The 19595-nt window shown below is 47.6% G+C and overlaps 1 protein-coding gene across 14 annotated transcripts in view; it reads right to left on the reverse strand.

Moving 5' to 3' along the window:
* Window positions 1–19595, reverse strand: part of PSD3 (pleckstrin and Sec7 domain containing 3) — a 429070-nt gene that overhangs the window by 259177 nt on the left and 150298 nt on the right. The gene's annotated exons all lie outside the window — the stretch shown is intronic.

Genomic DNA, 19595 nt, shown 5'->3' on the forward strand with positions numbered 1-19595 from the left:
TGAAAAACATGTAAGCAAAAAAGTTTTAAGGTTAAATAGCAACCTGGACTCCCTAGACACATTGTCACCAACGAGTCTGTACTCTTCTTTCTGATCCAACCTCTGTTCTTCCAGATTCTCTTACATACAGGACAGATGTCATTCTCTCTTTCAAAAGCATTCCAGTGCCTGCCTACAGAGTACCTTCCTGTCTCCCTAGTGTGGTATTCATCACAGACCCATTCTACCTGAGCCATCTGAGGCCAGGGGGCAGCATCTTGCGGAAAAGCGAATGGCACTGTTCAGATACGGAAACGCCGGCAGGAGCCATACCTAGGGAAGCAGGTATGCTGAGACCATTGCAGGCGGCAGCGTGAGAGCCAGCAGAGAACACTGTGCCAGGTGGAGAGGCAAAACAACCCAGGGCTTAAAAGCAAGGACTCGGGACGCAGACCTCTGCTCACACACTGGCTCTGATGCATTCTGGCTGTGTGAAGGTGGGCAAGCTCCTTCTTGGTGCCTCAGCTTCCTCAACTGTAAAAAAGGTAAGTGTTACCTGCATCAAGTGCATTCAACAGCACAGCATTTAGTATGAGTCTGGCCCTGAGAGTCTGGCCTGCATGACCTCAGGGAAGTCCTCTAGCACCTGGGTCACCTCACCTGCAAAGTGAGTGGACTATTCAGGTATAGCTCTGGGCTCGCTCTGCTCTCCACAGCATGGCTGCAGCCCCGCCTGCCAGAGCCAGCAGAATCAACGCGTGTAATGCTGTTAGTCACACAGCAATCTCATGTGAAACTAGTGTCATCATTTCGTGTTTGTTTTTAACACTCTGTTCAACCCTCAGTTCACACTACATCTAACAGCAGGATTCCTCAGGAAACTATTGTATGAATACAGAAGGATGCAATTGGTCTTCCAATTTATATTCAGTTCTGAGTTCACAGTTTACAATTTATAATAGAATTAATATGAAAATATAAAAAACAGAAGTATATGAAGGTACGTTTACTCTAACTTGAGGAATACTGAAAACAGAATTTTTAATTCACTGCTGTAAATATTTTCATAAACTGGTACCATCCACACTTGTAAAATCAAACCATCCTTTCTTTTGCTATTGAAAGAGCACGGAATAGTACTATTTATACACACTCCTGTTTTTCCCTCCTACTGCCTTGTTTCATTCTGTTTTTTTAAACATGGTCTTTATTGTAGGCGGGGTTCTGGAATTGTATGAGCCAGCCTGCCACTTCCACCACTGGAAAAGCCAGACAGCTACATTCCTCCTGCCCTGGAGAGCAAAGAAATTGAAGGGTAAAAGCATAAAGTATAGGGTTACAATTTCCTTCACGTCCAAGGGTGCACAGGGGTCATCCATGCTTCAAACTGCATTTCAAATCCCTCAAACTCTTCGCTCAACCCCAGGAATGGAAGGCAGGCTTCCCTTCAGTGCTATACAGGTTCAGGCGCAGGTGAACCTCTACGTTTCTGGCAGAGGTCCACCTGTCCCCACCTGCCACCTCCTTCAACTTGCCTCTTGTCCTTCCATTGCTAATCAGGCAGTTGCCTGCATCTGTCTGTCACTCAAGCTCACTGCTGAACGTGCCACGAACTGTGCTCTGCTCTCCTGAGGCACTGATTTAGGAAGTATCGATGGACACTCAGTCAGACACAATGGTCAGTAAGGAAGACACACTCCTGCAGTTTGAGGTGATGCCTGAATAGCTGTAACAATTTTCAAAGGAGATGATTTAAAAAACCAACTAAAATAATGTTATTTTAAAGAAAATACTAGATGCATTAGACTTACACAGTAGGACAAATCATCTGGTGAAAGGAAATCAGCCTTTCTAGATAAAGTGACAGTTGGGCGACACTGAGCATGGGATGCTAAGAGTGGAGGTTGGGGCAGGAGAGCCCAAGGCAGGAGTGCAAGACACGTTTAAGAAAGCAAGAGCCACTAGGGCGCAAGTCGGCGGAGGTCGTGGTGGAGGTGCGCAGACCACAGCAGGGGAGTGAAGAAGCCAGAGGGAAGCAGGGCTACAAACTCTCTGTCCACTAAGGTCCCTTTCTCAGGTTCCATAATAGTAGGCAGGTATTGATTATCAGAAAATCAGAAGACCAAATCCGTAACATGCTACATTAGGAAGTACAGTACGTTCACAGAGGGATCATGTGTCTTTTAACAGGGACTTTCTATAGGCAATGGTATGACCAGGAGTGTAACACTGAAACATTCAAGTTCCAAGTATCATTTGAAAACGTATTAGAACCAGTAAGGTGGTCAGTTAGAAAAAAATATATAAAAACAACTGCCTTAATAAACCCCTGAAGACCTAGTTAGAAAACATAATTGAAAAAAAATCTTACTTGTTATAACAATAATAAAAATTTTTAATTAAATAGGAATAAGCTTAAGTAGAGAAATAAAATAAAGCAAGCTATAAAATTGTGCTGAGAAAAATAAATTAGTACCATAAGCCAGAATGTTATCCACCCAATATAACCAGCTCATGCTCCTGAAATGGCAAAGATTTTACTCCTCTCTCAAATGCCTCTGAAATTTAATTCAATTCAAAGGGCACATAAAAAATAAGACTACAAAGAACCAGAAGAAAATAGAGCTGTGTTCCCATGAGGGAACTTCTGTGTTCCCATGAGGGAAAGATGAACACATCAAATGAAGAAATGGGCAAAAGACACCATGACCATTCTTGTTGCAGCGTCCCTCCCAGAGAAGCCACTTCATCCACAGCGTCTGGACAGAAGAAGCCCCTGCCCTGGTTCCAGCTGGCCAGCCAGGAGTTACGGCCTCACAAGAGCAAAGCCAACTGATCGCCCGCTGCTGGGACACAGAGACGGCCTTTACAGATTGGGCACCTGCACTGAGAGGTCATTTGTAGTAGGTAGGGGTCGACCTATGTGACATAGGAAGCTAAAGCCAGAGCAGGGGGATGAAGTGTCACAGGAGAGCAAGGAGTCCTGACAGGAGGCAGGAAAAGGGAAAATCCAGTATGCAAAGTAAATCAGGAGAGCAGGAGGGCAGAGTGAAGCCCACCTCCAGTTCTGATCTCTGGGAGGCCTGACTGCTCTTACATAGAAACCAGAGCGCCTGTGATATGTCCAAGAAAGGTTTCAGCTCATGAAGCCATGGCCCAGCCCAAAGCAGATGGGGGGAAGCAACTGACAAAAAGGATTAAAAGATCAGAATTAAACCTGTGGAAAAAATGCTGACATGTATGAGTTATCCAAGAAGTACAAGTGAAGGCACTCGGCTTTTCCACGCGTCAAGCTGGCAGAGGTAAACAGCAAAGAGAGCACACAGCGATATGTGGGAGTGTAAACAGACACAAATTTTCTAGCTTCTGTAAGTTTAAAAATGTTATCTCCTAAGAACCAGTACTTAATACTTTTAAGCATTTATTCATAGGAAATAATAAGAAAATAATATTTCTAAGAAAAAAATAAATGTGCACAAGAAAATTACTTAAGGAGTGCTATTTATAAGAACACAAAAGAAACAACTCAAAGATTACTTAAATCAGCGCCTCACAAACATCATTTATCATTTTTATCACTACACATGTCTGAACCACATGTTTTGACTGACTTAATATTATTCTTTAAGTCAGCTCATGATTTTTACTTAACCTATTCTTTCAATAAATTTTTTGCAAGAGTCTACTACATACATGCCAGGAACTGTTCCAGGGGCTGCAGAATAGACAAAAGCCCTGCCTTCTGAAACTTATGTTGTAGTGGAGAGAGACACACAGCATCTTAGTGACGTGAGTAATAAAGCCAGCAAGGGTACTACAAACTCTGGGGAAAAGGAGTTAGAAGTTCTAGAGACAGCAGCCAGGTAAAGGCTCACTAGAAAGGACACTGCAGAGGCTGCTGTAGGGGAGCTGGCCAGGGGACACCCTAGGGATAAGCATTCCTGGAAGATGGAATAGCAAGGGCAGAGGCCCTGAGACGGAAGCAGGCCTGGTACATTCAACGAAGGGCAGAGAGGCCAAGGGAGTAAAGCAGAGCAGTAGTGGGAGGAGATATGGTCACAGAGGTGGGGGCGCAGACAACAGGCAGAGCGAGCGGGACTGGTGGTGAGTCATGGTGAGGCCTCTGGCTGTTACTCAGAGATGGAAGGCCCACACAGACTGAAAAGAGACAGAGATGGGACACTAGTTAAAAAGAACTTGAAGTAAAGCATGGGGAACTGGATCCCTTGGGTGGTGGAGGCACTGGGAGTAGTAAAGGAGCTGAATGATGAATATATTTTGAAGGGAGAGATGATGAGCCTGCTGAGGAGCTGGATATTAGAGACCTCATGAAGTCACCTCAGAAGTGGGGTGCCGAGGACTCCCAACTTCTAGTGGCCCTCCAGAGCCACTATAACTGTGGAATGCTGGTTGGGCATGCTAGTTAAAATACTATAATACATACTAGAATATGTGACCATTAAAACATGCATATTTTTCCATTTCCTACGTTTATCTCATGTATCACCAATTGTGTCTGCACCAGACTTCGGGAAGCACTCATAAACTTGACACATTATATGCAAATATGTGCACATACACACGCACACACAGCCGCTGAAGATGCATGTATATATACCAAAAGGGCAATAGTGCCAATTTCTTGGTGGTGGAGTTACAGATTATTTTCTTCTTTGTGCTTTTCAAAATGTCTTCAATGAATATATGTTTCTATAATCAGATTCCTTTTTAGGTGGTTAGATTTTTTTTTTTAACATACATGCAAGTCTTGTTCAAATCAAATTTTTGCCCTGGTTTGACCTGATGTTATGTAGAAAGATAGCCATGAGCTGCCAGGGTAGGGGAAGATAAAGTTCAAGGGGAAAACTGCCCAGGTGGGGGTCCCCCGTGAGGACAACATAGGCTTTGCAGGGAGACGACTTCTTCACCTACCAGGACCAGGCCAAACTGGTTCCAACCTGATCCCAGCATGGGGCACAATCAAAAAAGACTAAGGTCTGCCCAAACCAGACCCCACAATGGGAAAGGACATGCGCACTGAGGCTGATGGCTACACAGGTGGACCCAACCTGTCAATCAAATAACCCTACCTTGTCAATCAAAGAGGTGCCTCCTAGCCAGGATGCAATATGCAGGCCTCCCACCTGCAGATCGAGGCCTTTCTCCACATTGACTCTGGCCCGCTTCTCCCTGGGAGTGCACTCAAATAAAACTTTCACCCTGCTTCACTATTGTGTCTCTGCCTTTCAATTCTTTGTGGCAGCGGGACAAAAACCAAGGAGAACAAATTCAACCTGTAACAGTAAGGCTGCTAACTGCACATTCAGAAGGAGAGAAAGAAACTAAGATAGAGACCTCCAAAGCGGGTGTGAGGAATTATGCTCAGAAACTAAGAGGGAATCCCAGAGAGCGGTGACATGGAGAGCATATATAACCTTAAAACACGAGAGCATGGCACACCACACACAAAAATCAAGCTCCAGAGAGTAGAAGACAGAGAGAAAGCAAATGTGAGATGCTCTTCAATCAGCCATGAGTATCTGGGCTTGCTGGACCATGGCCAGCTCTCCGCCTCACTGCTTTGAGGTAAACAAGTCTTCCCAAAAGATGCCAATACCGTGATGCCAGGTTTTAATAAACTGCTCAAGTGCTTCTACATAAAAGTCATATAAAACATCACCCAGATAAAATAAACATAGGTTTGCCTAAACGGAGCTTGAGAGACATAAGAGCAAACTCAATAAAAGTCAGGGTAGGCACTAAAAGAAACTGATTATGCATCCCCTTTCCAACCTAATAGTGTAATTTTCCTAGGTAACTAGGATGAAGTGAAGTTTTTAGGTCAAACCACTCAGGTAATCAAGAAGTGACTGTTCTTAATGCTTCACTATTAACTGGCAGAAGACCATAAGAACGTACTTATTAAATGACATGCATGTTAGGAAAGAGTATAAAACCTAAATGTGATTTATTTCCACTAGGATGTTTAAACATTTTAACAGTAAAGTATGAACAAAAGGCCACATGGTGGAAGCTGCTCGGGCTGAGAGTGGCGGTGGGGGAATTGATAAGGGCCTGGCAATACCTGTTTGAGTTTTTTTTTAACCTACCAATAAGAATAAGACAAATGGAAAGATATAACGGGCTTAGGCGACGTCTGGGGAAGACTGAACCCTGTAGTACTCAGCCAATGAGGAACCAGGGGAGGGACTCACGCACTAGGAGATAAATTATTGGCGCCAAACTCCCCAGGTGTGCCTGCCCACCAGACACCCGATCTTGCAAGACCGTCATTAAAGTCTCGCTCTGCTGTTCTCTTTGTCTCCGTATCCACTTTTTGAATTTGGACCAGTGAGTGTGCTTCTCACAATACAGACTAAACTCTAAAAGCATTCTGGTCAACTCTAACCTTGCTTAGGAACTAGGATGCCTCTCTTCTAACCTAAATCAGATCAACCTGCTTTATGAATGTGTTACTAGGTAAGGGAGAGTCACCCTGAAGATGAATGACAGAGGACGGCTCTAAATGTAGGCCGTGTACAGACAGCCATCCAGTCTCTCATAAAGGGCATGATTTACCTAATGAGTCATATGGCTCAACCAGTTAATCGTGTCATGCCATCTGACAAAGCTCACACCTGAATTCACCTTGCAGCCCCGAGCAGGGCTTTTAGTTTCTAAAACAACCTGCCAGTAGTACTAGACTTTCATGCAGAGCTATGGCTCCATCTGTGATTGAGAAACATTAGGTATAAAAAATTACATAAAGGTCAGCATCATCTTACCACTTTACAAGTGAAAGCACGTGGGTTTCCTGAAAAGGAAACCATTCGACCCTTTCTCCTCTCTCTTCAAAAGCACTTTTGTGATTACATCTAAATATCATTACTCAGTAAACATGTCCTGTCTTCTTTTTAAAAAAGGCTAAATGGAGTTGGGAAAACATATTTAAGCACAGGCAAACCAAAGCTCAACTTCTGAAAAATGACAGTGCTCAATAAAACAAACAGAAGCCTTCAGTGGCTGACAATTTCAGTTAACCGCATTTCAAAAACGTACCAGGCTCTCTTTCTCATTAATCTCAGTAATCTCAACAGGTCTCCACATATTCTGCAAATTGACCCAGAGGAAATGGGATTATCATACAAATGGAAATGGCAGAGGCAAAACCAACTGTAACACAAACAAAAGGGAGGGGGCCTTGTTAAGGAAACTGAACTTTGAAACGCTGCTTCCTGCACTCGGCCCCTCAGAGGCAGCTCCCTGCCGGTCCTCTTTAACCAGAAGGAGCATGAAGGCATGGCCCCCCAATCAGAGAGCACCACTTACGGGTGTTCTGACCCAGCAGTTCCGCTGTTCCAGGCAGCATTATTTTATCAGCGCAAAAACAGAAAGACATCCCAGTCCAACACCTCTTCTCCATTGATCTTCCACACACAAATCTAACTGTACTTCGAAAATAAAATATTTTCTTAAACGTGAGAGATGAAGAAGACAGAGAAATGCTTCCCTTTTAAAAGAGCTTCTGTCCAAGAGCAAATTCCCCCAGCTGTTCTAGACTCGTCCTCGCACACTCTCCCCACCAAAGCTCCCGGAGTTTGCTTTTCCTCAAACCACTCCTGGCCCTTGTGCAGGGGGGCGGGGCTCTGTTTGCTTCAGCAAAGCCAAGGGAGTGACAGCCACAGAGGACACCCACTCTGGGGAGGAACACTTCTACCAACAGAAGCAGGAACCAGGATTGCTCCCCCAGAGAAATCAAGTCTCCTAAGAAGATTTCACAGCTCCCACAGTTCTAGAACACACAGCTCACCACGGGCTTCAACCACCGTAAGTCAGCTCAGCCCTGGGCTCAAGGCCCAGAGGGGTGAGGAGGTGACCCCCAGGTGTCCCGCTCACACAGTAAGCCTCAAGCTTGGCTGCAGCTCTCCTGGAACAGTGATGGCACAGCTGGCCCCACGTGGTGGCTACCTCCCACGCGGCCTCTGGCAGTGGCCTGGCAGGCGGCATGGTTACTGAGCAGCACCTTGTGGCTACATTACCCACGTCATTCACAGACGCCGAGCCATCATTCAGTAAAACCCTTCTCCTGCCCCCCACACTCACATTAAAGCAGGAACAAAACACTGGCTTGAGCTTAGCTGGAAGTCACTGCCCCACAGGCCCTGGAGGGGAATCCTGCAGATCCCTTTGTCCTCTGGGTTCTGAACAAAATTATTCTGCATTATTTCAGAGGAAAGTTAACTGCCAGGTGAGTAAGCCGGAAGGGCTTGGTGGACCTACCCTCACACTGACAGGGTCCCACCACCTCACGCTGAGCAGCCAGGCCTCGTGCCCCACTCACCGCTGAGCCACAGGCTGGGGGGGAGAGAAGGGAGGAGAGGAGGCCAGGTCAAAATGTCTCCAGACACTGACAAACACGGTGGCCTCCCAGGTGCGGCCTGGGCAGCAGGTCTATGTCTTGCTAGTGCTAAATGAAGGAAATGGGCTTGTCAGTGTGCCCAAGCTGGGGTAAACATGTCAGTGGGATCCTGATGGGCTGGACTTAACGTCTCCCCACTGCAGTTCAAAGCACTCAGACAAGACGATAGTGACTGTGTATTAAGCATGGTCAATGTTCCAGGCACTGTTCTGAGACTTCTATAGGCATTAGAACACTTAATCTTCATACCAGCCCCACAAAGTAGGTATTATTAGTAAGTCCACTTGACAGATGGGGAAAGTGAGGCACGGTGAGGGGCTCGGCAAAGCTGGGATGTGACCCAGGCATTGCCACCCTGTGAACGGCTGCTTACTGGGCCACCCTGGGTCAGGTGCGTGGTGCCCAAGCGCCAGGGCAGGCTCCCAGAGGCTCATGCGTGGAGGCTCATAGGGAAGACATTCGGGAAGGGCAGGATGTGTATGCAAGTCAGGAGAGCTGAATTCCTTCTCAGTTTCATCCTTAACTGTGAGGTCTGGGGCAGCTCAGGATATTCATTCACCTGCACAACCGTGTATGCATGTGTGTGTGTCTGGGGACCAGATGATCACCCCTCGACCTCTAAAATTCTACAACAGTCTGCTCTACCTGGTAAGGTTATTAGAATGCTCTGTGCTATTAAAAGCATACTAAAACAAGAACCTAAGAAGGGGACAGGAAGCAGAAGGGTCGTGATTCCTGTTGGATAGAAAGCCAGTTCACAACCTCCCTGGCCGGCAGTGACAGTGCTCACCAAAGGCAGCTGGGCCATCTTCACGCTAGCTGCCTGCTCGGCAGGCTGGCCCGTATGTGGGCCTGCAGGTGCATGTGCCATGCGCATGGCAGCTGGGAAAGGATAGGGAACGTGGTATGTGTGCTCAGTGATGACAGCTGCTGGAGCAGCCCTGCAGTGCTGAGGATGCCAAGGGGTGCTCAGCATCACCCCTGTGAGCTCCCGGCAAAGCAGCTCCACTTGAAACCAGCTTACAAAACCGAGAGTTCTCTGCAATACTTCCTTATTTTTAACAATGTCTGTCTATCTCAACATAGAGTTTTAAAGCCCACTAGCCTGGAGGAGCCCACGCACATGAAGAATTCACCCATACTTGCCATGAGCAGAATGCCCTGGGATCCTGCGCGGAAATGGAGAGAGGAAGGGTGGGCCTTGTTTAAACAGGGGAAGAGGAAGGATGGCGGGTGGACGGGCTCTGCTGGGGCACACCCAGCCAGCTGGTATCGACCAGCCATGCCTGCACAACTCAACTGAGGCAGACAGATAGAATGCTCTGAGCTTTTCAAGAGGGCCTCTTTGTCTGCTGCTGACAGGAAATGAACCGCTCTCAGGATGGCTCAGAAGACACAGGGCAGAATGAGTCCTCTATGCTGAGCCGTACCCCGGGGACAGAAGCCCTGTGTGCCTCAGGACAGAAGGGAACTGAATGTACAAGCAGACGCTAGCAAACTGTCCTTCCTTTAACTGAAACCTACCCTATTTGTAAGCTGCATGGTCAGGACCACAGGAGGTGCAGAGCTGATAAAGAAATCCTGTGTACAGTCTCAGGAGCAGAAAGGTAGTAGAAGGTCCCTCTTCTGCTGTTTCCAAAGCCAGCCATCAGCTGGCGTCCACCAACCTCCCATTTCAGCCAGTATTTCAAATGTCTTAGAAGCCTAGGAAGGAGAAGTCCCCATAGTCCGCTGTTGGGGACACAGTGAGAGCGGAGGCTGACTGAGGACCACTACAGCGAGCCCTGAGCCGGCAGTTAGGAGCCCCCCTGCACCTGGTGTGAATCCCCTAGGCCAGAGGCAGCTCACGGCCACAGCTCTCAGAGCTGACAGGTCTTTTTATAACTCCCAGTGTTGCAGACACTGCTTAGTCTGGGAGAGGTGGTTTATTTCTGACATAAAAATGCTCCTACCAGGAGTTTAAGTGGAAAAATCTTTTTTGATTCTCTGCACACCAATTTGGATATTTTCTTTAGTTTTAAGATGCATTAGATCTCACAGAAATTTTACAGGTTTACTAATATACTAACTGTTAATATTGAGTTAGTGAGAGCTCTTCATCAGGTTTTAGACATAAATATGTGTCCAGGAACGAGCACTCTGACTACAGAAAGCCTGGTGTCATGTTACAGGACAGAAGCCTTCCTGATGCTCCCTTTGGCCAGAACATGTGAAGCAGGCATGGATTTCTCATGAGCAGAGACCCATAAACTTTCTTGTTATTCTAACTTTAAAAAGGAGATATTCAGTTACCCTGTTGTTTTTCCATGGTTAATGTACCACTCCAGACAACTGTGTCTCTCTGCTCTGGTTAATAAAACAAGGCCATCAGAAGGATTACAGGGACCATCATTGAAAGTTATCATTCAAGACAGACAAGTTCCTGCAAGAGGAATTAACCCACCATACCTAAGAATCTGAGCAAGACCGACAGACATTATTGTACCAACGGGGAAAAAATTAAAATAAAGTAGTGTAAGAGGCATTAGGAAATTCCTTCTCCCTGGGAAGATACCCACAGAGAACTCTGTATTCTTTCTCCTCTTCTAAGAAGAGCTTTGAGCTTCAGCTCTCAAGCCTCACCAAGCACCCCAGACCGAAGGGCACCAACACAGGTACAAAGCATAGAGAAGTAGAAAGGGCCAGGATGCAGTGCTGTCCCACTGCTGATCTGAGTTTTATGCTTAATGGAGATAAAAAGAAACGCATAGTGAAAATAGGCACATTCAGGTGCGTGGACTTCCGTGACGATGAGGACGGAGATGGCATCTCCTGTGCCATGTGAAGCACTTCACAACTGCTGCCTTGATCCCAACCCTGGTAACACCTCTTGGAAGTGGGAATCACTGCAACCATTTCACAAAGGACAGAAGGACATTTTTTGCCCAAGGTAATACTGTCAGGAAATGGCCAGGCTGGGCCATGAAGACAAGTCCTCTGATAAAGAAACAGGTTTGTGACTCTCTACATGAGTCTGCCCACTGAAGAGCTCACGTTCTAAAAGAGGTCCAGCAGCTCGCTGGGTGAGATTACAAATTTTCAAGTAATTATGGAGAGACTTGTAATAATACCCTTTAAATCACATAAATTATCCATAATTATCTAGGAATGGTAGCTTCCCAGGGAAAAACTACAAGAGCTCTGGCAATTATTCTTCAAATACGAAGATACAATAGAAAGTAAAGAAAGGTCCCTTTGGTCCCCTGAGAGCTCTCAATGGGGTGGAATCTCCTGCAGGTTGGTCTCTCCCCTATTCTTTTTCATGCAGTTCTAAATAATTTGAAGTAGACACACTTAAATCACCCATCAGATACGTGAAAACTATACCGATAACTCCTTGGAGATCTAACACCTTTCCTCTCTCCAATTCGAGGCCTTAGACGTAAATGGCTGAGTGTGCTCTCTTGGCTGAGTGTACTGGCAACCTCCCTCCTAGTCACTGCACTTACAGCTCTTAGCATCCAGTGTCCTCGAACCAAACCACATTGAGTTTGAACCACTTCCACTGAAAATCTAAACAGAACACATGCGATATGTTTGCACAACTTAACCATGACCCTACTCCACCTTAAATAGGATAGACTGCTTCCCATGGGAAAATAAATTTATTATTCAGAAAGACAGAAGCACAAAATAACTTATAAGGGAAACTGTTCACTAGCAAGACTCCTCTCTAACAGAAGATTTTAATCAGGAGAGAAATAGAGCAGTCAAATTCCAGAATAATCTAGTCTGCACAGAATTTATTTGGGGTATAAAGAAAATGATGTAGTTCCAGGCTTGAGATCTGAAACAACTGCCCCATACAAAACTGTTACAATGACCAGTTCATTCCAAATCGGTGGGAAAGGCTTTGCACTCAAATCTAGGAATGTACAACCATGGATGGCTCACAGCATGTCACATGAGTTCATAAAGAAGCCTAGATTTTCTAAAATCTTGTTAAGTAGAATAAATTTTTAACTTGAGGGTCAGTTTGTTCTAAAGGATAAAAAATCATGAGGTAGAAATACAATATTTAGTAAATTAAGTATTTCCTCAAAATTAAACAGCATATTCCACTATTACCATTCTGATTCCAGATTATATTACTCATAGAAGCTTAGCACATCCATATGGATATGATCTTGAAGAGGACAGGGACAGAAGAGGCTGTCTGTCACATCAGCAGTGAGCTACAGGAATCTCACTATTTCCTGGACAGGTGGCCCTGGGCTTTCAGCAGTTGCACCATCCCACTGACCACTGACGTGGTCCCGGAGTTAGTGACGTACGCAGCTCCCCTCAGTCATCACGTGCAGGACACAGGACAGGGTTCAGATGGCACCTGCAAACGGAGAGTTCTCTGGAGCCACATCAAGCCCCTCGGTCATGCCAGGCACAGGTGTGGCTGCTTGGCCCTTGGTGTCCCCCCTCCTTCCCTCCACCCAAGATGAAGGTTTGCAAGTCTCCTACTATATCAGTTAGGGAATGACACAGGAGAGAACCTCAAATGAATCAATCTGTGACTTAGGCTAAGAATTTGATGGGAGAGAATACCAAAATGATTGTTCTAAATACAATAACCATATATAAGTGGAATCCTTTATATTTCTGTTGGTCAATAGTACAGATAATTGAATGCAACTGTAATAATCTCCACTCATACTGATACCCTTGACTGAAGTCAGCGGGGTGAGTCCAAAACAAAGCATCCCCCGGGCTGAGAGGAGTGGCACCCCTCACTGAGACAGGATGCACTATAACTTAAGGCAGTCTGCCAGCTCTCAAGCTGCCCGTGGTACTAAAGGAATAGGAAAAGGAGATTTTCAGATCCTCATGACCAGAAAATATTCTCACTAAGCCATTCAATGCATGGACTGACCATCCCCGTAGGAATACAGATGCTCCGGCACTGTGGCGGTCAAGAAGGTGAAGGCAAATCATTCCCTGGAGAGACACTGAGGGTCCCTTGCGAAGCCTCGCCTTAAGGTTCAAAGGCACAAGCAGGTCCTTCAACCAGAACACCACCATTTAAAAGAGGCTTGGGACAATGAATGTCCTTGCGGGTTTTGTTGAAGAAAAACAAAGGAACAGAAAGAGGGAGAGGACAGAGAAGTTTCTAACCCCCTGGAAGGATACATTTTCCTTGTAAAGGCACAGACAGTTCAGAAGTTCTGCTGCCTCTGCAGGAAAACTTCAGACAGGGAAGCCCCTACGGTTTCTGGGAGGCTGCACGCCTAACAGAGCCGGTGTCAGACTGCTGACGCCGTAAGAAATGCCCAAATCGGTACACTGACCAGAAGGAACAATCAACTTTAAAACATTCTGCGGCAGCCCAGATTTAGAACTGCACAAAAAATAAGAGATGACCTCTGCCTTCCAGGAAGGGTACAGGCTCTGCTCTAACTCTGCTTCTCTCTCACTGCAAATGACGAGGGAAATAACCAGGCCAGGGCCTGAGAGTTCTGGAAAAACCCTCACTACTGCCTAACCCCACTCCATCTTTAAAGATGAGATCAGCTCGGAAATGCTCCGTGTATGGCCCAAGTCACAGAGCTAACATGAAGTGCTAGAAAACTTCAGGCTCCAGATGGCCAACGCCAGACTTCTCCAGCTCCAAGGGCCGACAGGATCCATACACTAGATAACTAAGAAGCACGAGAGAACGCCAGACTTTGGGCCTCCCGATTCGAGTTTCACTTCAGTTGCCATGGCTCATATTCTGCTTTCATGTGAGAAACAAGGGCACTTTGAAAAGGGGTGGAGAAGTTGCAACCCTCAGTCACTTACTTCAGCCAACAGGAGGAAAATTACCATCTCCTACCATCTTTGTGCTCACCTCCCGGGAGAGGTGCATTTGGGATTTCAAAAAAAAGTATTTCATATCAGTCAACTCAGACTGAACAAGGGTAATGGTGGATGTTGCTTCCATGGATGAGCAACGCAAAAAGTCAAGCTGTGTAAGCAGTCCAAGAAAGACAGAACAAGAATGGAACATGCTGCCTCTACCACTTGCCCCCCATCTTTTCACAGGGCAAGCGACAAGCACTGCTCTAACATTCCGGAGCTGTTCCGCCAGCTCCAATTCCAGTCTCCTCACTGCTTTCCTGTTTGCTCCTGCAGAGAAGATCCTGCTGGTCACAAAAACTACTGTAAGCAGCCAGAATTAGTATGATTTCATAGAGTCAAGTAATGGGTTTCTAGAGTTAGAAACATACCTTGTGAATTATTTAATCTGGTCTCATTTTCCAGATGAGTAAATGAAGGATTCAGAGAGAGGTGATGAATTCAGTCAGAGACAGAACCAGGGCCAGAGCCCGCATCTCCTGACTCCCGGCAAACACTGCAGATGCCCACCCGCCCCAGAAAGGTCTGGAAGCAGCCCCCAGACTCAGCAGAGTCACACTAGCCCTAGAGGTACAAAGGCCACAGCAACAGAGCAACTTAACATGTGTCACCAGTGGCTTCAGAGGCTCAGAAAGACAGCACATGGCCTGGAAAAGCAGTAAGACACACGAGAAGCTTTGATATTCAGGGAAAGGCAAAGCTCTGTGACACCTCAAACAAGTCAGGAAGCAAGGGCAGGGAGGGCTGTGGAAGGCAGGCAGGAGGAGAAACGTGCCCTCAGGGGAGCAGCACGAGAGCACGGCGAGGGAAGGTGGGGTTGTGCTGGGAGGAAAGGCCCCTGCATCCTGTCACTCCCTCCATGGGGACAGCTCCTCTCCAGGCTCCTTCGGGAGGTACATCCAGTTCAGTGCTCCCCAAGCCGGTATGCAGCCCGGCAGACTGCCTTAAGATATGTCCTCACAGCACTGGCCACCACACGAGAACTACTGCCCTGCACCAGCCAGCCCTGGGTGGGCATCGGCGCTCACACACACAGGCGGAGACCCACCCGTGGCCTGCAACCTGCTCCTGCAGATGGGAGGGACTGGCCTCCTGCCGGAGCCGCCCCTCCCATGGCTGGGTGGCCCTGAGACCTCCCAGGAAGGCCTGGGTGGCAGCTGCAGAGAGGACCAGCTCCGCAAGGCGAGGCGGCCAAGCGGACAGGAAAGCGCAGCCAGGAGCAGCAGCTGCCTGGGGCTCCAGTGCGAGGGCTGCAGGCTCTCAGGGGGGCGCTGCTGAAGATCGCCTTCAGTGTGTGGGCAGTGGTGGTGCCTGTGTTGCTCAACCTAAATTTCCCAGTAAAATGTTTTGTTAGTAAAAATGTTTTCTCCTTCTGAAAAAAAAAATGTTTTCTCCTTCTAAACAAGAATTACTTTCAAAGGACTGAGCTCTGAAATCTGTACTCCTTACCAAGTGAGGAGCCCGAGAGACCAGTAAATTCACAAGGACACCCCGGGCTATAGACCAGAAGGCAGGGCCAAGGGCTAGGCAGCTTATTGTTATATTAAAATGAGGCGACTGACTTTCTCTGGCCGTGTTTCAGGTAGGTGCTTTTTGGGTCCCTCATTTTTAAGCTTCAGAAAATGCTCAGCTATGCAATTTCCATGGTGAATTCAGTCATAACCAAGGAGGGGACACACCGGCTTCTCAAGGTCACGGTGCCAGGAGAGGTGAGGCCAAGCCCGCCTTGCTCTGTGGGGTGCTCCGTACCACCTACTCGGCTGATGGCCCAGCCCCATCCTCGACTCGACTCCCGAAGCAGCACTCACACATCTGGCATTTATAGCAGAGGGAATATTGTCAATAATACAGTATCTGTGTATGGTAACAGGTGGCAGCTACACTTATTGTGGGGAGCATTTGTGACATATATAATTGTTGAATCACTATATTGCTGAAACCAGTGTAACACTGTAGTCAACATATTATAAGTCAGTAACAGTAAATTAAATAGGCATTGATGTACTCATTACAAAGCTCATGCACGGTAAATATGTGAGACACCCCCCACTTTGGAACTAGCAAGAAGTGTCAAATCTTGATCAACAGAATCTCCGCTCACATTGCAAATGGAAAGAGGGTCTACCACAGAGGTAACTCCCATGACACACGGCCACTCACTGGCCCAGTCACAGCAAATCCACATTCCTCTTCCCAACCACAGCCTTCTGAAGCCATGGGGGTCCTGGATATCTTTAGGTAAACTGTTTCAATTCAGAAAACATCCTTGTGGGTCCGTAACAGTAGGCCCCCTAAAGGGACTCACCTCACCGGCACCTGCTATATGGGCGGTCCTGAGCCTTCTGATTTGTGAGTTTCAGAGATAGTTTTAACTATCTCTTTGTTTATCTTTTAGCAGCAAAACACTGAAGAAATACAAATGTTTCCCTATCATCCGTCACCTAAAAATGCAGTCTTGTCCTGGGAAAGCCAGACTAAAATGTCCACACATGATAGATGTGTTCCCCAGCTCAACATGATTTAGATAAAGAGCTTAAGAAACCAGGATCAATGAATACTGAGAAGAGAAGGCAGCACTGCAAACCTCTTCCACGCAGCCCAGTGGCAGGCCCTCCCCCGCCCCCAGGGATCACAGCCTCCAGCTAGAATGTTCCCTCCCCAAGTCTTCTCCAGGTGGCGCCTCCTTTCCTAGTCCTTTGGTGCCACTGGCAGCTTGAGAGCTGGCAGAATGCCTTGAGTCATAGCACATCCTGCCTCAGGGAGGGTGCCACTCCTCCTAACCTGGGGGATGCTTTGTTCCGGGCTCATCCCACTGACTCCAGTCAAGGGTATCAGTCACCTTCATAAGGTTTTCGTTACATTTCGGTCTCAGAAGTCAGCACAGCATCCCTCACCTTGATGATTAGCCTCATTACTCCCTTGTCTGATCTTCTTAAGTAGTTAGAAAGGGAAGAGGCATTAGTCAAAGAGATGATGGCTAGAGCAAGGTAGGGGGAAGGGAGAAGGAAGGTGGTCACCATCTCCACCCAACAGACAAAAGGTCTTTCAGCCCAGTCCCCTTGTTTTGCAGGTGAGCAAACCAAGGGGTGACAAGAGGAAGTGACTCCCCCAGTCCTCACAGCCCCCAGCAGGGCTGGGCTAGTGGAGACCTGCGGGGCTTCGCTTCTCAGGGCTTCCCTGCTGGAAGGCAGGGCCTCCATGAAGCACCAGCTGAGTCAACAGAAGGGAGTGGCTCAGAAGGAACACTGAGCACAGAAACCATGCGGCCCTCTGCCTCGTGAGCACAGGCTGCGGGCATGCCAGGAGCACTCAGGAGCCGATGGGGCAAATGGCCTTCACGAAGAGGGTGAGGTCCAGGGACACCAACTGCCAGCCAGCCACACTGCCTGTTTCTCCAGAGCACAAATCCTTCCCTCCACCTAAACCCGTTCGGAGCAATAAGCAGCCCTTCAACAATGCATTAAGAAAAACAAACGTTAAAAAACCCCTGAGCACTTTGCAGTCTACCAGCACTTTCACCTGCAGTGTTTTGTTTCACCCACACAACGTCCCATTTTCCGAGTAAAGAAACTGAGGACCAGGAAGCCCTGCCCAGTTCACAGCAGGGGAGCAGCAAGGCTGGAAGTCCAGCCCGGATGTTCCCTCCACATTCAGTGTCCTCTCCCTACACTACCTCCACCCCACGCTCCTCAGGACAAGCCAAACACAACAGTGGACCAAAGGGGTGCCTGAGCCACACCCTCAGGCTGGCTAAACAAGGATGAAGCTCCTCACTGGATCCCAGCACAGGCTCTGCCTCCCCAGAACTCCGGGAGTGAGCATTTCTGGGGCAGGTTCGGACCAGGCGCCTGCTAGGGGAGCCCCTGAGCCTCGCTGCCCTGCTGAGAGCTGGCCTGGGTGCGTGGCCTGCAACAGCGTGGCTAGAGCCAGGCCAACCAAGTGCATTTGGCTCTGGGAGATGCCCCCAGCTGTGCAAGCAGGTCCCCTCCAAGGGAGCCCCCAACAGTCCAAACTCCCTGCATAGCTGGGGGAGGAGCCCAGGGAGCTTAGCAGATGTGCTGGAACTTTCCACACCACATTTGTACTTGTGCACCATGAAGGCAGTTTAAAATTAGCTCCCAAGGAGCTGCACAGAGCATGCCTCCTGATGATACACTACTGACCACCAGGAGTTCCTTCTGGGAAATGGGACTCAAGGGCCTTCAATTTGAAGTTTTACCATTAGCACATGTCCCCTTTAGTTTCTGAAAAGGAGCTCGAAACTAAATGTAAATGTTGTCGGGGTTACAGACTGCTCTGCAGGGTCATGGAGGCAGACAGAGAAACTGGCAGTAGATGAAGTAAACTCATAACTCAAGAAAATTATTTTAAACAAAAGCTTTAGCAATACTGAACTTGTGTACCTTTATAAAGAGAGAGGGGGAGACAGCATTAATTTTCCCTTCACAGTAACAGGAGAAATGGAACAATTTTTGCAAGAGCAAAACTTCGTACTTTCTCTATGCAAGGCATTGTCACATGGTTTATCTCATTTAACCTCCTCAAAAACCATGGAAGAGAGAGATTAGCCACAATTACAGTCCAGCTGCACAGCTACTTAAGGACAGAGCAGGCCAAGATGAACTAGAGATTAACCCTGTAGGAGCGGCCACTGTGGCCGGGCAGAGGGCAATCCACGCCTAAGGGAAGAGCGGCCCAGCTCTGATGACCGGGGCAGGTTTGTTCCTAGTGTGGCTCACAGCCCCATGTGGGCAGAGCTCATCTCCATAGTCAGAGCGGAACCAGTGTGATGTGGATGGGATGTGAGTTTGTAAGGCTGTCTTCAGGAAGTACTGACAGACTGGCTCTCTCTCATCCACCCACTTTTCTCTCTCACAGGCTACACTTGAGAGGCAGCTGATGGGTGGAGGGAACCCACGGCCACAGGGCACTTACTGGAAGCTGCCGCAAAGCCCCCGCCATGCTGAGAGCATGGGCACAACCGTGATGCCAGGCTCGGCCCGCTGTCTCTCACATGCCTGCTGTGAGGAGGAACCCGTTAAACGTGGTCACAGCCAAACTTCACCCTGTACTGAATGAGCCTTTAATGATGCAGGAGAAATGTGGCTAGGTGCTCCCCATGCGCTGTGCCCCAGCCAATCTCACACCCCCACCCTCATCACCATCCCCATTTGCCATATGGAGAAACTGAGGTTCAAGAGAGGCTAAGGAAAGAACTGGAGTTCAAACTGTGAGAAGCAGAGGTAAAACCTGTAACTCTAAAGCCAGGCTCCCAGCCACCATGCTGTTTGCCTCTCACAAAAAGTTTTTCACAGACCTTTTGTTCAAG

The sequence above is a fragment of the Manis javanica genome, chromosome 12, assembly GCF_040802235.1.
Source record: "Manis javanica isolate MJ-LG chromosome 12, MJ_LKY, whole genome shotgun sequence".
In the NCBI taxonomy this organism is placed as follows: domain Eukaryota; kingdom Metazoa; phylum Chordata; class Mammalia; order Pholidota; family Manidae; genus Manis; species Manis javanica.